The 16095-nt window shown below is 40.5% G+C and overlaps 1 pseudogene; it reads left to right on the plus strand.

Moving 5' to 3' along the window:
* Positions 1-736: 736 nt before the first annotated feature.
* Positions 737-7306, plus strand: LOC133754529 (dystrophia myotonica WD repeat-containing protein-like; annotated as a pseudogene).
* The last annotated feature ends 8789 nt before the right edge of the window (positions 7307-16095 follow it).

The raw sequence follows: 16095 nt of genomic DNA on the forward strand, positions 1-16095 counted from the left end.
AGATTTCCCATGGTCCTGACCTGCTGACATCATGGGCAGATGAGGCTAGATTCCCAGATACCAATGCACACCTCCATTAGGAAGAAATGAAGATGATCCATATATCAGCTGGAAAATCAGCCACCTGGGACATGGAGGGGAGATATCAGAACTTTGCTAACCACATGAGATACCCACATAATTATCCAATTCCTCAGTAATTCTTGGTTTGACATATTTACATCTGAAAGAGACATAGTATAAGTGGAAAAATTCAAATGTGGAAAGAATTCTTGGCAATTGTCATTAAATTTATTATTATTTTTAAATCTCATAATTAAAATATGGTTCTAAAAATCTCACATATTTTTAAGGCTTATTTTATCTATTTGAAAGACAGAGATACAGAGAAAGGTAGAGCAAGAGAGAGAGGTCTTCCACCCACTAATTCACTCCCCAAATGGCCACAACAACAAGAGCTGAGCTATCCAAAGCCAGGAATGGAAACTTCTACTTGGTCTCCTGTGCAGCTGCAGGGGCCCAGGGACTTGAGCCATCTTCCACTGCTTTCCCAGGCCATAGCAGAGAGCTGGTTCAGAAGTGGAGCAGCTGGGACTGGAATCAGGCCCCATATGGGATGCCAGCACTTCAGGCCAGGGCTTTTACCTGCTGCACCAAAGCACCAGCCCCCTAAATATATACTTCTTACAGATACTCAGGAAAAGACTCCAAGAATGGTGGAGTTAGAAATGTGCCAGGGGATTCCAACACAATCCCATCAAGGTGGCATGTACCAATGCCATCGCACTAGTTCAAGTGATCAATTTCAGCTCACAATTGATAGCTCTGATAGGTCTAAGAGTCAAAGAGATCACACAAACAAGACAAGTATCTGCTAATACTAACTGATAGAATCAAAAAGGGAGAGAAAGATCCAACATGGGAAGTGGGATACACAGCAGACTCATAGAATGGCAGATGTCCTAAACAACACTCTGGCCTCAGAATCAGCCCTCAAGGCATTCAGATCTGGCTGAAGAGCCCATGAGAGTATAGCAGGCATGGAAAGCCAAGATATCATGGAAAAAAAAAGACCTAAATGAATGATCTCTGTGAGTGAGATCCCAGTGGAAAGAACGGGGCCATCAAAGGAGGAGGTACCCTTCACCGAAGGGAGGAGAGAACTTCCACTTTGACTGTGACCCTATCGGAATAAGATCAAAGTCAGCGAACTCTAAAGGCTTCCATAGCCCTGGCAACTCATGACTAGAGCCTAGGGAGATTACTGACGCCATGAACAGGAGTGTCAAATTGTTAAATCAGCAACAGGAGTCACTGTGTACTTACACCCCATGTGGGATCTGTCCCTAATGTGTCGTCTAAAGCCAAGTGATGCTATAACTAGTACTGAAACAGTATTTTTATACTTTGCGTTTCTGTGTGGGCACAAACTGATGAGGTCTTTACTAATTATATACTGAAGTGATCTTCTGTATATAAAGAGAATTGGAAATGAAAAAAAACAAAAACCTGGTGTTAAAATGGAAATGGCATAGAAAATTAATTAATTTGGAAAAAAATTATGTAGGATCTCTGTCTTTAATGTGCTGTACATTGCTATTTAATGCTATAATTAGTAATCCAATGGTAGTTTTTTCACTTTATGTTGCTATATGGGCAAAATGTTGAAATCTTTACCTAATATATACTAAACTGATCTTCTGTATACAAAGAGAATTGAAAATGAATCTTTACATGAATGGAAGGGGAAAGGGAGCGGGAAGGGGGAGGGTTGCGGGCGGGAGGGAAGTTATGGGAGGGGGGAATCCATTGTAACCCATGGGCTATACTTTGGAAATTTATATTCATTAAATAAAAGTTTAAAAAAATTCAAAGAAACTAATGTTCCTAAACAACCTATTTTTAATCTTTTAAAATGATGCTTGATCTTACCTACTAAAACATTTTTTCACCCATCAATGCATCATACTTTGCAGTGAGGAAAATTATTTGAATATATTCAATGGATTAAAATGGCTGGAAATTGGGCCGAGTGCCTTCTAAAATCTTTATGAATATTTGAAATTGCACTACCTGGTAATTCTTTACCCAAAAGTTCCTGAAATTCATCTATGAATCACTTTATTTAGTTAAGTATTTAACAAAACTTTATTTTTTTGAGATCTGAACCTAATTTGTGGTTTCTCCCACAAATTAGCAGAGAGACAGATATAGCGATGCCATGGACTTCCTGCTTTTACACCTTTTCCTATATAAGTGAGAATGGACATGAAATTATGATCAAATTCTTGAAGATTTGAGTGGTAGTGTCATTGGACATTGACTCTTGGCCCACAGCTATTGGTCAATTTTTACTAGATATAATGTCTAAACTGTGCTATTCAAATTCCTGTATCATCTCTGAGCTGGTAATTACCTTTCAGTGACTTCATTCTACAAATCAAGGGAGGTCATTCTTCTTTACTTTTTAATTTTTAAATATTTACAGGATTTCTTTATTTATCTGAGAGGAAGAGTTATAGATATGGATAAGCAGTGACAGAGATGCCTTGCACCCACTGGTTCACCCACAATGGCCAGAGCTGGGCTATACATGCTTATCACAGCAGCAATCTCAGTAAAGCTTTTTAAAAATCTAAGGAAGGAAAATGTAAAATGCATAAATTATAGTTGTCTGCATGTATACATTTCTGAAAAATACATAATTTGATCCCATTGGAAACCTAAAATTCATTCTGTCCTTAACGTGTTGTACTATGAGAATTAATGGTAAAAATAGTCTTCAAAGGGTACCTTGTACTTCGTGTGTCTGTGTGGGTGCAAACTGTTGAAATCTTTACTTAGTATAGAGTTGAACTTCTATATATAAAGATAATTTAAAAATGAATCTTAATGAAGAATGGGATGGGAGAGGTAGTAGGAGGTGGGATGGTTTGGGGGTGGGAAAGTGGATATTGGGGGAAGAACCGCTATAATCCCAAAGTTGTACTTATGAAATTTATATTTACTAAATAAAAGCTTTCCATAAAAAGAATTGTACCTATGAAAAACATGAAATATACTCTCTTCATATTAATAAAAATTAAAAATAAATAAAAAATTAAAAATCATTTTAAGGTCTCAATAGGATATGTACCCAGAACTGACAAGTAAAGTTGCAGAGAATGGCTAATACAGCCTTATCAGTTTCATTTGTCATCCTAATCCCTTCCCCTATGGTCACATTACTTCAATTCTACCACTTCTATTTCTTACATGAAATATTCTTAATGCATTTATTCTTAAACTAGAAAATAGGCTTTTACTGTTTTTTAGAAGAGCTTAATTGAGGAGCCATGTTGATCTATGTTTTACTTGGAATATTTAATAATTTTGAAGTATATATCTTTTTTATTACTAAATTGAAACACCAGTAAAAACACAGGGTCTCTGTGATATTGAGGGGCATACTTTATGGTGTAACACATGATAGGGATTTGCAAAGGTTTGAGGAGTGCTGGAGAAGAATATGAATATTACTGAATGGTTCAAGTGCTCTGTATTTTATATGTATGTACACAGTACTTATGTGAATTTGTTTATTTGTCTTTTATTTGGTTCTAAGTTGTGCTTAAGGCTTTTCAGTAGAGATCTGCAATAAAGTTTCCCATTAGGATTGTAGATTTACTTATTTCTTGCAGTAGCTTAGTTCTTTAATTGATTTAAATATTTTCAGGTAACTTGGAGCATAAAGTTGAGATCCTATCTTCCTAGTGACTAAGTTTTTTCATTGTGCGTTATTTTTTCCCAAAAAATATTTGTCTTCCTTAAAGTCTGTTTTGTCTGATACAGTGATTGTGACTTTCTTTTTAAAATATTTTCCTGAAATATATTTTCAGGCCTTTACTTCAATATTTTCAAAACCATTTTTTGTTTTCACTTTGTATTTTAATGGCTTTTTAAAAAAACTGTTCAGTTTTGTCTAATGAACCCATTTGGGTGATTTTGAGAAAATTTTACCTACTTATATTTAGTATGATCATTGATATATTTAGATTTATTCCCACCTAATTAAGAATTTTAGTTTTCTTAGCCTGGAACCATTTTTTCTATTGTTATTTTAGCAATTATTTTGTTACTTAGTGTATGGAGTTTTTCTCCTTTCCTTTTTGGGGATGCATATTTGTTGTTTCTATTACTAGTCATTATCTTGGAACATTTACCATACAGATTTTTCTAAGTAAAGTAAAAGTTTAAATTATTTGTACTTCTTTCCTCAGGACTGTAGGGATTATTAGAACACTTAAAAATGTAATTACTGCCAGCGCCGTGGCTCACTAGGCTAATCCTCCGCCTTGCGGCGCCGGCACACCGGGTTCTAGTCCCGGTCGGGGCACCGATCCTGTCCCGGTTGCCCCTCTTCCAGGCCAGCCCTCTGCTGTGGCCTGGGAAGGCAGTGGAAGATGGCCCAAGTCCTTGGGCCCTGCACCCCAGGGGAGACCAGGAGAAGCACCTGGCTCCTGCCATCGGATCAGCGCGGTGCGCCAGCCACAGCGCACCTACCACTGCGGCCATTGGAGGGTGAACCAACGGCAAAAGGAAGACCTTTCTCTCTGTCTCTCTCTCACTGTCCACTCTGCCTGTCAAAAAAAAAATGTAATCACTGCTTTTCTGATTTGGAGTTGCTTTTATTCAGAATTTTAGTTCTTTTTTTCAGCCCCTCAAATTAGCCATAAGGTTTACTATTTCAAACAGATGATGATGTAATTTGCATTTTATTTACTACTCACCATTCTTTTGCCTCTCATTCTTCTGAAATCATGCCCTGCCTCTTAGGAAGATCTCTTGGTTTCATTTCACTGTCAATAATGACAGCTCATCTTTCTGGATAAGTGCAGGGCAGTAGTGACTGTGTTCAGTACTTCAAAGATGGTATTCAAGGCCCTCTGTTTTCTCTTTTTCATCTATTAGTGCAGTTATTCATTATTCAATCATCTTTTTCCCATGGAAGTTTTATAATTATATCCGTTTTCCATTAAGAAGTTATACCTTATACTCTGTATGTAGATTTCTTGTCACTCACTCTTGGCACACACTGGACATACTGTTTCTTGCATTGGGCTAGAGGGATTGGAGAAGCAGAGTCATTATACTTTCATATAAAGTATTTCCTACATGCTCCTAAGACTTGCGGTTTGATAGGTTTTCTCATTCTGTGCTCCATATCTCTTAATTTTAAAAATATCTTAACTTCGAATGGAAGAGGCGTCGCCGGGGCGAGGACCCCAACTCATCCGGTGCGGTCCCGCGGCTTCAGGCAGGGGCCCGGGGGCTGTGGGCCTGGGACGCCCAAGATGGCGGCCGGCGGCGGGGAGGGCGACCCGCTCGCGGGTCCGGTCCGGGTTCCGCCCAGACCCTGGCGCCACCCCAGCCGCTTCAACTCCCTCCCCGCCCTGCCTCCGCCTCCGGCCCCGGACACCGCGGGCCCGTGTTGTCCCCGCCGCCCGCAGGCCCTAGGCCCCCACCCGCGCTGCCCCCCGAGCGCCTCAGCCTCAGCCTCGTTCGCCTCGGGGAGCCGCCGGCCACGCCCGCGGGGCTGGACACCTGGGCGACCGCGTCTGCTTCAACCTGGGCCGCGAGCTGAACTTCTACCTGGGCCGCTGCCGTGGGAGTCAGCAGTCTAACGACCTCAAGAAGCCCACGGACAAGTGGATCTACAAGGGCACGCAGCCCACCTGCCAGGACTTCAGCCAGTTCACCGCCGCCACGGAGACCATCTCCCTGCTGGTGGGCTTCCCAGCCGGCCAGGTGCAGTACCTGGACTTCAAGGAGGACACCAGCAAGCTCTTCAACGAGGAGCGGCTGACCGACAAGACCAAGGTGACCTATCTGAAGTGGCTGCCCGAGTCTGAGAGCCTGTTCCTGGCCTCGCACGCCCGCGGCCACCTGTACCTGTGCACGTCAGCCATCGTGTGCCTTGGCGCCGGTGGTACAGCCTGCTGAGGCAGGGTGAGGGCTTCGCCGCCTACGCCGCCGAAAGCAAGGCCCCCGCAACCTGCTGGCCAAGTGGGCGGTGGGCGAGGGGCCCCTCAACAAGTTTGCCTTCTTGTCCGACAGCCGGCACCTGGCCTGCGTCAGCCAGGATGGCTGCCAGCGCGTTTTCCACTTGGACTCCATGCTTCTGCGCGGGCTCATGAAGAGCTACTTGGGCAGGCTGCTGTGTGTGTGTGTGCTGGAGCCCAGACAGCTGCTACATGGTGACAGGTGGCGAAGATGACCTGGTCACCGTGTGGTCCTTCACCGAGGGTCGCGTGGTGGCCCGTGGCCATGGCCACAAGTCCTGGGTCAACACTGTAGCCTTTAACCTCTACACCACGCGGGCAGGCGGAGGAGGTGGCGGCATCCAGCGGTGATGGGGAGGGGGGCGGCAAGGAGGAGGGGGAGGTCGTGGCCGGGTGCCCAGGCTCTGCCGGACGCATCCCGCTCTCCCCGCTGCCCAAAGCCGGCTCTATCACCTACCACTTAGGCTAGGCTGGCCAGGACATGCAGATCTGTCTCTGGGACCTCACCAAAGATGTGCTGTACCCACATCCACCCCTGGCCCGTACCCGCACCCTCCCTGGCACTATGCCAGCAGCCGCTGGCAGCTCGCGGGCCGGCTAGCCTGGCCCGGGACCCTGCCCTGCTCGCTGTCCTTCTCCAACAGCCTCCGGTATCCGGCAGGTGGTGGCAAGACCGGGGGCACAGGCAAGGTGGCAGCAGAGCCCGGCACGCACTTCAGCATCTGCTGCTTCGCCAAGCTTACGCTGCAGGAGTGGTGGGACTGGGGGAGCCAAGAAAGAGCACAAGCGCTACCACAGCCTGGGCAACATCAGCCACAGGGGCGGCGGCGGCAGGGACAAGCCCAGTGGTCCCACGCCGCAGCCGCCTGGACCCTGCCAAGGTGCTAGGCACCACGCTGTGCCCTCGGATCCACGAGGTGCTGCTGCTGGAGCCCTTGGTTTGCAAGAAGATCGCACAGGAGCGGCTCACGGTGCTGCTCTTCCTGGAGGACTGCATTATCACCGCCTGCCAGGAGGGCCTCGTCTGCACCTGGGCCCGGCCAGACAGGGCAGAGGGGACCCGTTTCCCCTTCTCCTCTCCACCTGCCACTTCCTCATCGTCTGTGTCAGAGCTCACCAGAGGCTTTACTGCATAGAGGTGCCAGCTGCCAGCCGGAAGCTCCTCCCAACCAGGCAACTCCCCAAGTGGCACAGTGGTGCAAAGCTGTGGATGCTGGGGTCCCTGCACTGTGCCCCAGCATCCTGGCTACAATCTTTCCTGCTGACCCCATGGATTGCCTCATTAACAAGACTAACCAGGACAAATAAAAAAAAATATTTCAACTTCATTTCTTCAGCTATCCTCAGATTTCCTATGTCAATGATTCTCCCTTCAATCTAGAAAGATAAAGATCCAATGATCAAAGTGTTTGTGGATTCTTCACTGACTTCTGAAAGACTGATATGATAAGAGTGTTCCCTTCCCTCTAAATGCCTCTGAAATTTGTTTCTTAAAATATTTTTCTTTTTTTTCTTTTTGATAACTTCTTTTTTTAAGTTTTATACTTTTATTGAAATGTACAGTTTCAATGGACCTTTGGCCACCAATGGAAATATACTAGCAGTAAAAAAACATTGGCAGTGGAATGTGACAACTGTCCCCTGGGGATTAAAGCTGAATACAGAGTGATAAGGAAGTGAGCAATCCAAGACATAAGGGCAGTAGTCTGGCCAAAGATGCCCAAAAGGTAGGCTTTCTGAGCTCTCTAAACAATGATAGCCCCCAGGTATTGAGAAATAACTCAAGGGCTTGTGGCTGTGGGGCAATCCAAGATACTGGTCCCACAGAAAAATCTCTCTCATGCCTAATCAACTCTACTTTTGGTAAAACTGGGCTCATTTGACAGGACAGTCTGAGGGAGGAAATATAATTGCTAACAGTGAGAGACCAGTGAACACTTAGTACCAGCTTCATGGCACAGAAAGAAAAGCCAGAGCCAGGGTCCAGCTGGCCAGACACTTAACCCCACTGTAATGACTGGAGTGTCCTTACTCCTGTTGACAGACTGTGTCACTCAAGTTCTCAGGTCTGTCAGGTTTTCAATTTCCACTTATTTCCTAAGCCATGTACCTGTCTGTGTGGCCTCAACCTAGGTTCCCATTATTTGGTGACTATGACACAAGACCCCTACCCTTCTCTCAGTGATGCATCAAGCAAAAGAGAATCTCTGACAGGGCAGGAAAATAAGAGAGGCCTACTTGTTTCTCCCACTCTAATGAGCTAGAAGAGATCCCTGCAGCACTCCACTCTACAGATGATCTGGGTTATAGCATCTGAGAAGCTATCTTGGTGGCAGTACTTGAAGCCAAGCTGAAGAACTATACAGTGGTGGCGTTCTTCCAGAAGGCCTCAGCCAGCACCTTCAGGTGGGTGCACACCTGAATGAAGCCATCATGCTTAATGGTGGGTTTTGCAGGCAACAGAGGGAGACCAGGAACTGGGGGTTCAGGCTGTAGCTCATTTGAGACAAAACTTGCTGCATGTCTGTGTAGCTTGATGGAGCCTGAGTGATCTGGTCATATTGTGGAAAGACGTTCTTCCAGTGTTGAATGAATTTCCCAAAGGTTGAGAAATCAGAGACATTCATGTGGCCTGACTTGGTCATGTTTATCATCATGAGGCATATCTTGTCATTGAACAAGGAACAATTGACCAGAGCCTGTTTTAGCTCCTCAGTGGGAATATAACTGGTATGATCTGAGTCCAAAACTGGAACATGAGTAGGCATCAGGATCCACACCAGAAGAGGTGCCAGCCTGTCCATAAGGCCTAGGCTGATGAACACGATAGGCATTTAGGTGTGGTGGATGAACGGAGCTTCTGGTGCTGCATCATTTTATGGTCCTCCTGGAGTTGGAGCCTCTGCAGGGTTAGAGTGTCCATAGCCCCTCCACCATCTTTAGTACATAAGGACATTCTACTTTTAGTAGAATTTTTTGGATCCTGTATTTATAGAATCATCATTTATTATTTTAAAAAAAGGGGATAATCTGACATCCTCCTTTCCAATATGTAGCCCTCTGATTTATTTTATTGCCTAATGGCTCTGGCTAAAACTTCCAGGACAATACCGAATAGCAATGGTGAATGTAGGCATCTTGTTGGTTCTGGATATTAGGGAGAATGCTTCCCACTTTTCTCAGTTCAATAAAATGTAGGTCATAAGTTTGCCATAAAATACCTTAGTTATGTTGAGGAATGTTCATTCTGTACCCAATTTGCTTAATTTTTCATCATGAAATTATGTTGTATTTAATCAAATGCTTTCTCTATATCGAGATAATCACATGGTTTTTGTTTTTCAGTTTGTTTATGTGATGAATCACATTTATTGATTTGTGAATGCTAAACCATCCCTGCATATCAGGGGAAAATCCCACATGGTCCAGGTGGATGATCTTTCTGATTTGTTATTGGATTTGATTAGATAATATTTTGTTGATTTTGGCATCTATGTTCATTAGGGATATTGGTCCATAGTACACTTTCTGTTGTATCTCTTTCATGTTTAGGAATTAAGGTAAAGCAGGCTTCATAGAAAGAGCTTGGGAGGATTCTCTCCCTTTTAATTGTTTCCCTCCCTTTTAACTGTTTAGAATAGCTTGAGAAAAATTGGAATTAATTATTTTTTAAATGTCTTGTAGGAATGTGTATTGAAAAATGGCTGAGCCATGTCATTTTACACATCCATAGTAACCTTGAATGCAAATGGCCTCACCTCTAAAGTTGAAAGATAGACTAGGTGAATGGATTAAAAAAGAAGACCCATTTACTTACTTCCTAAAAGAAACATATCTCACCAGAAAAGAACCCACACACTGAAAGTAAAGGATGGAAAAAGACATTTCATACTAATGGGTAGTAAAAAAAGACAGGTGGTGCCATGCTAATATCAAACAAAATATATTTTAACACAAAAACTCTTAGAAGAGATGGAAAAATGCACTATGTAAAATGTTTAAGGGATCAATTCAAATAAATATGTGACTATAATAAATGTAAATAATTTTATATATAATTACAATCACATAAAATATATTTAATATATAATTTATATACGAATATACATTTTATTATAAAATTAATTATTAATGTATTTATAGCAATAAATGTATCAATAAATAAATAAATAAATAAATAATAAACAGGGCTTCTACCTAAAGAAATGTCAATGGCTCTAAGGGAGACATATTCGCCAATACAACAGTAACAGGGGACTTCAACATCCCACTTTCAACAATGGACAATCAACTAGACAGAAAAATCAACAATGAAACAAGAGAGCTATTTGACACTCTTAACAAAATGGACCTAACTGGTATCTACTGAATTTTTATCTCACAGTTGTAGAATACACATTCTTCTCAAGAGTGCATAGAACTTTTTCTAGGATAGACCATAGGCTAGGCCATAAAGCAAATTTCTGAACATTCAAAAAAACAGAAATCATATCAAGCATCTTCTCTAACAACAATGGAATGAAGCTGGAAATTAACAACTCAATAATCTCTAGATGACATGCAAACATGTTGAGACTGAACAACATACTTCTGAATGAACACTGAGTCATAAAAGATCAGAATAGAAATAAAGAAATTCTGAAAATGAATGAAGATGTCAATACATCATATCAAAATTTGTGGGATACAACAAAAGGAGTGTTAAGAGGGAGGTTTATAGCAATTGGTGTCTACCTAAAGAAATTGGAAAGTCATCAAATAAATGAAATATCAATTCATCTAGAGGACTTAGATAAACAAACCAAGCCCAAAACAAGTAGCAGAAAAGAAATAATTAAAATTAGAGAATAAACCAAATTGAAACAAAAATAATACAAATAATTATTAAAATGAAGAACTGGCTTTTTGAATAAAAATAACAAAGTTGATACACTATTGGCCCAACTAACCAATAAAAAATAGGGAGAAGATGCAAATCAATAAAATCAGAGATGAAAAAGGAAATGTAACAACAGATACCACAGATACAAAAAGAATAATCAGGAATTACTATACAGAGCTGTATGCCATCCAATTGGGAAACCTAGAAGAAATGGATAGATTCCTGAATATAATCTACCAAAATTGAATCATAGAATACCTAAACAGATTGATAACCAATATGGAGATTGAATCTTATTTTGCTTAACATAATGTCCTCCCAGACACATCCTCATTGTTGAAAATGTCATTTTATCTTTTTTCATGGATGAATAATATTACACTATGTATATGTACCACAATTGCCTTTATTTATTAATCAGTTGATGAATGTGTAGATGGTTTCAATTTCATGGCTATTGTGAGTGTTCTGCAATAAATGGGAATTTAGATGTCTCTTGAACATAGTGTTTTTATTTACTTTGGAGATCTATCTATCCATCCATTCATTAGTGGTATTATTAGATCATATGACAGTTCTACTTTCAATTTTTGAGTAACTCCATATTGTTTTCCATATAGTAACTTGTGTTTGGAGTAACAATGTGTAAGGACTCCCTTTTCTCTATATTCTTAGTAACATTTGTTTTTGTCTGTCTTTTTTATAATAGCCATCCTAACTGCAAAGGTGTAACATCTCACTGTGTTTTGATTTGCATTTATCTGATGATTAGTGATGCTAAAATTGTTCTCATACACATACTGGACATTTGTCTTTTGTGAAAAATGTTTATCTAGGTCTATGGATCTATTTAAATCATCACCATTATTATCTTCCCTTATATAGTCTAGATCCCCACCGCTTATAAAATATACAGTTTGTAAATATATTCTGCCATTCGATGGGTCACCTCATCATTGAGTCATTGTTTCTTTTGTTGTGCAGAAGCTTCTTAATTTAATTAAATCCAATTTATGCATGGTTTTCTTTTGTTTCTTGTGATTTTTGGGTCTTATCCAAAAAATCTTGCCCATTCCATTGTCCTGAAGCATTTGCATTCTTTTCTTGAGGAATTTCAGAGTTTCAGGTTGCACAGTCAAGTATTTAATACAATTTGAGTCAATTTTGTATATTGAGAGATGGATGTCTAGTTTCATTTTTCTGCAGAGGATCTTCAGTTTTTCTAGTGCCATTTAATGAGACTGTGCTTTCTCCAGTTCATGCTCTTAGCACCTTTGTCAAAGGTCAACTAGCTATCTATAGATGTATGAGTTTACCTCTAGGGATTTTGTACTGTTCTGTTTGTGTGTATAGGTGTGTCTGTTTTTATGTCCATATTATGTTGATTTGATCACTATAGCTTGGTAGTATGTTCTGAAGCCAAATGGTATATTCTGTACTTACCCCTATTTATTAGGTTATCATGTTTCTTGTGATGGCCCATTTCCCTCTCTTAATCCAACACTGAACTGCAAGTTAAGTGGGTTTTTTTATTGTCATGGTAAATGTGGAGGCAGCTTCCTGGAGATGCATTGAGAAAACATCATGTGTGTCAATGCAGTGTGTGGGACAGGGTCTCCCTAGAGACTGAAATTAGGATCTGCACACATTTTATGTACACCCTCTCAGATAAAGATCCTCAAAGGAAGACAGCGGTCATAGAGTGTGATCTGAACATAACTGACTTTTACTCCCAGAAAATAAGCTGTTACATTTTTCAATCACTGAGAGTTTGAGGTGATTATTCCTGTTATTCCTGAATATTCCTGTTAACCAGGGGACAGTCATTATTCTTCCTACTGGATAAGTGACGTTAGTGAGGCTACACTTTTAGGTTAAATTACTCCTTCAAGGCTTGTATGCACTATGACAATGACTAGATATTCTTATACATGATGTTCTCATTAAACCTAACTTTCAAGCTATATTTTTGTATCTCCTCATTGGTGTTGGTATTGCTACTAAAAGGAGATGTCCTGAGGATATAGAGGATATTGCTAAGGCATTGGTAAGAAGATAGCACCTACACAGACAAGTGTTGGTGATATATGTGTTAAGTATTGATAAGTTTTAAATGAAAATCTTCAGCTAAGATTTAACTATTTGAATTTTACTTGAAATTGTTCAATGAGTAGAGATGTATTAACCCAAATATTATCCTAATTAAGAAAAAATTAATTTGGGCAAAATAGTAAAAGATCAATTTTTATATCAAAAAGAACTTTGTGTAAGTGTCATAGTTTATATGTTAATAAGGATTTGGATAATGATATCAATGTTGTTGATTTTTTGTCCTTGTTGACTGTGCATTTGGTCTTTTGGATTTTTCAGGTGTTTTTGTTCTATATCCTTTATGATTCCAATTTTCAACATGATAAACATATAGGGGATTTAGTGGCCCCATATAAGCTCAGGATTACTCCAAATAAATAAAATCTCTATACATTTCAAAGAAATCAATTAATGCTGATTTCCACCTAGTTTATCTTTGTTTACCCTATACAGAAATTCTGGTGTGCTGCTTCTAAGTGTTCTTAAACTTGAGTTTCACAGATGCAGTCCTTTCAAATTTTAAAAGATATTCATACTCTTTCCATTCTATTATCCATGGGTGTCCTTTTACAAAATGATTTTATTTCATTTGAAAAAAGTCCATTAAATCTTTTAACATTTACACTTGGGTACTCCTTGTAACAACCATCCAGATTCATAGGTGGATTGCTCTGGTGTGTGAGCCTGACTGTGGCATCCATGTGTCTTCTGATAAAACTTTGATCAACCACATTTATCATAGTCCTTAACTATTAAGTTCTTGAATAATATTGTAACTTTCTCTTTCCAGTGAATGACCATATAAACTTCATTCTTTTTCCTGAACTACATACAATGTATCTTCATTTTATCAAGTACATTTTCTCATCCTTTTCACTTCCCAGTCAATTGCACATGCACTTTTCAGAGAATGTATCAGTCAAATTTTCTTGATACTTCCTTTTTGTTATTATATTCACCTGTGTTTCCATTCCAAATGTGACCCTCAAATTAGTCTTGATTATTCATTACTTGTCAGACCCATGCTTAGTCATTGGGGACACTGAGTCATGCAGGCCTGGGAACTGAGTGAACACTCATGGAATTCAAGGCACATGGGTCATTTGTTATTTAAACAGCAGCAGGAATAGCACAAGCAACCAGAACATCGTAGCAGCAGCAGCAGAGTCAGTTAAACAATTGCAATATGATAAAACCAGACAGATATTGGAGAAATGAGGCTGGACTAACACAAACTGAATCCATGTCAAGGATCAGAAATGGCAGATGAGAGGTGGGGAGGAATGACTCTAGGGTTCATGGGAAAAGGATAAGTCCTGCTTTAATAATGTTGGCCATGAAAGTATCCTAAGCACTTATCCTCCTCTTAGTCTGTCAGTGACCCAGCAGAGCTGGTGCACTGCACAAATAAATTGAAGATAGAATGGCCTATGATTCAGTGCTCAATACAGCCACAAATATCTTTCCTAGAAGCCCAGTAGATCAGAGATTGTCAATCATAGGAATGCTTGTGGGATTCGTGACCTCGTGGTGCAATGGTAGCGCATCTGACTCCAGATCAGAAGGAATGCTTTTGGACTGTCAGATCTAGTATGACAGTGGACTGCCACAGCTGACCATCAGGTGACTATCTGTGTGGATGGGTCACATCAGTGTTAAGGAACGTCTGGAGGAATCAAGGAGGTTTTCCTGCAATCAGCAAACTTGGAGCCCCTTTCAGCAGAGCTTCTAGTAGACAGTATTCTACCTCTGTTATGGATGACCAGATTGGGTACCAGAATGTGAATAATGAGTGAGTGGAAGTCAGGGAGAGCAGCACCTGGTAGAGCACTTTGTTAAGGAGCATAGCACAAAACTGCTGTTGTGAAGACTCCATGGAATGCTTGTGCCAGGGGATAATCCATGGTAGTGAGGACCTGCACAGCTTAAGTTCAGGGGCTAGGGCCATCAAAGCCAGAGGAGTTGGCTTGTCCAATAGTGGCAAAAGTAGTCCTGGGAATGCCTCAGTTCTTTCCATGGATTGAGTAGGCTCATGGGGCTTAAAATTGATCTTCTGCTCTCTGTGACTGTGGAAATTCTATGATTCCATGACAAGGTATGGAGTGTAGCTGGGTCTCCCAGCAATCACTCTGTCTGGATTCAGAGCCTCAGAGTTTGCTGATAGGAGGTGCTGATAAGACATGGCAGCCTATGTCATCATACCCTTCTCACTGTTGTTAATAGAGATCATCTACCACATCCAACATTAGTGTCAACCTGGACCCATGGACCACCCCTAAGCACTGACCAGAGCCTCTGGCCCCACCCAGAACATGTCTTTCAATATCCACTGAAGGAGCAGACACCCCACTAAAGCACAGAGGTATAGTTCAAAGATAAAAGCCTTCAGAGTAAAGAACTAACAAGTGCTTCCAAAAGCCCAAAAATAAATGTAGAAGCACAAGGAACATTAACAATGAAGATAATGTGACTCCCCCAAAGGAATATAACACTTTCATATTAGAATGTGAAGGTGAAGAGACTGAAGAAATGCCTGAAAAGGAATTCAAAAGAATGATCCTTAGATTACTGAAAAATAATCAGATGCAAATTCATGAATTAAAGAAATACATATACAACATAGATGGAAAAATTTTCCTGTCATACAGATATAGAGGAGAAAAAAACCAAAATATTAGAATTCCTTAGAATAAATGAAAACATAGTGGAAAACCTTAATAGCAGACTTGCTGAGGTAGAAGAAAAATTATCCAAGCTAGGAAACAAGTCTTTGGAAATATCTCAGTTAGAAAAAAAGGGGAAAAAACAAAGAAATGAGAAAAGCTGAAAACAGTGTTTGAGATTTATGGAATATCATCAAATGGCCTAACATACATGTCTTAAAGTTGCTTAAGGTTTGGAGAGAGATAATGGATTAGAAGACCTACTCAATGAAATAACAACAGAAAACTTGCCTCATTTGGAGAAAGAAAGGGACATTAATATAAAGGAAACATATAGAACTATTAATAGACATGACCAGAAAAGATCCTCACCAAAACACATTATAGTCAAACTTTCAACAATAACACATGAAGAAAA

The sequence above is a fragment of the Lepus europaeus genome, unplaced genomic scaffold (assembly GCF_033115175.1).
Source record: "Lepus europaeus isolate LE1 unplaced genomic scaffold, mLepTim1.pri SCAFFOLD_138, whole genome shotgun sequence".
NCBI classification, from domain to species: domain Eukaryota; kingdom Metazoa; phylum Chordata; class Mammalia; order Lagomorpha; family Leporidae; genus Lepus; species Lepus europaeus.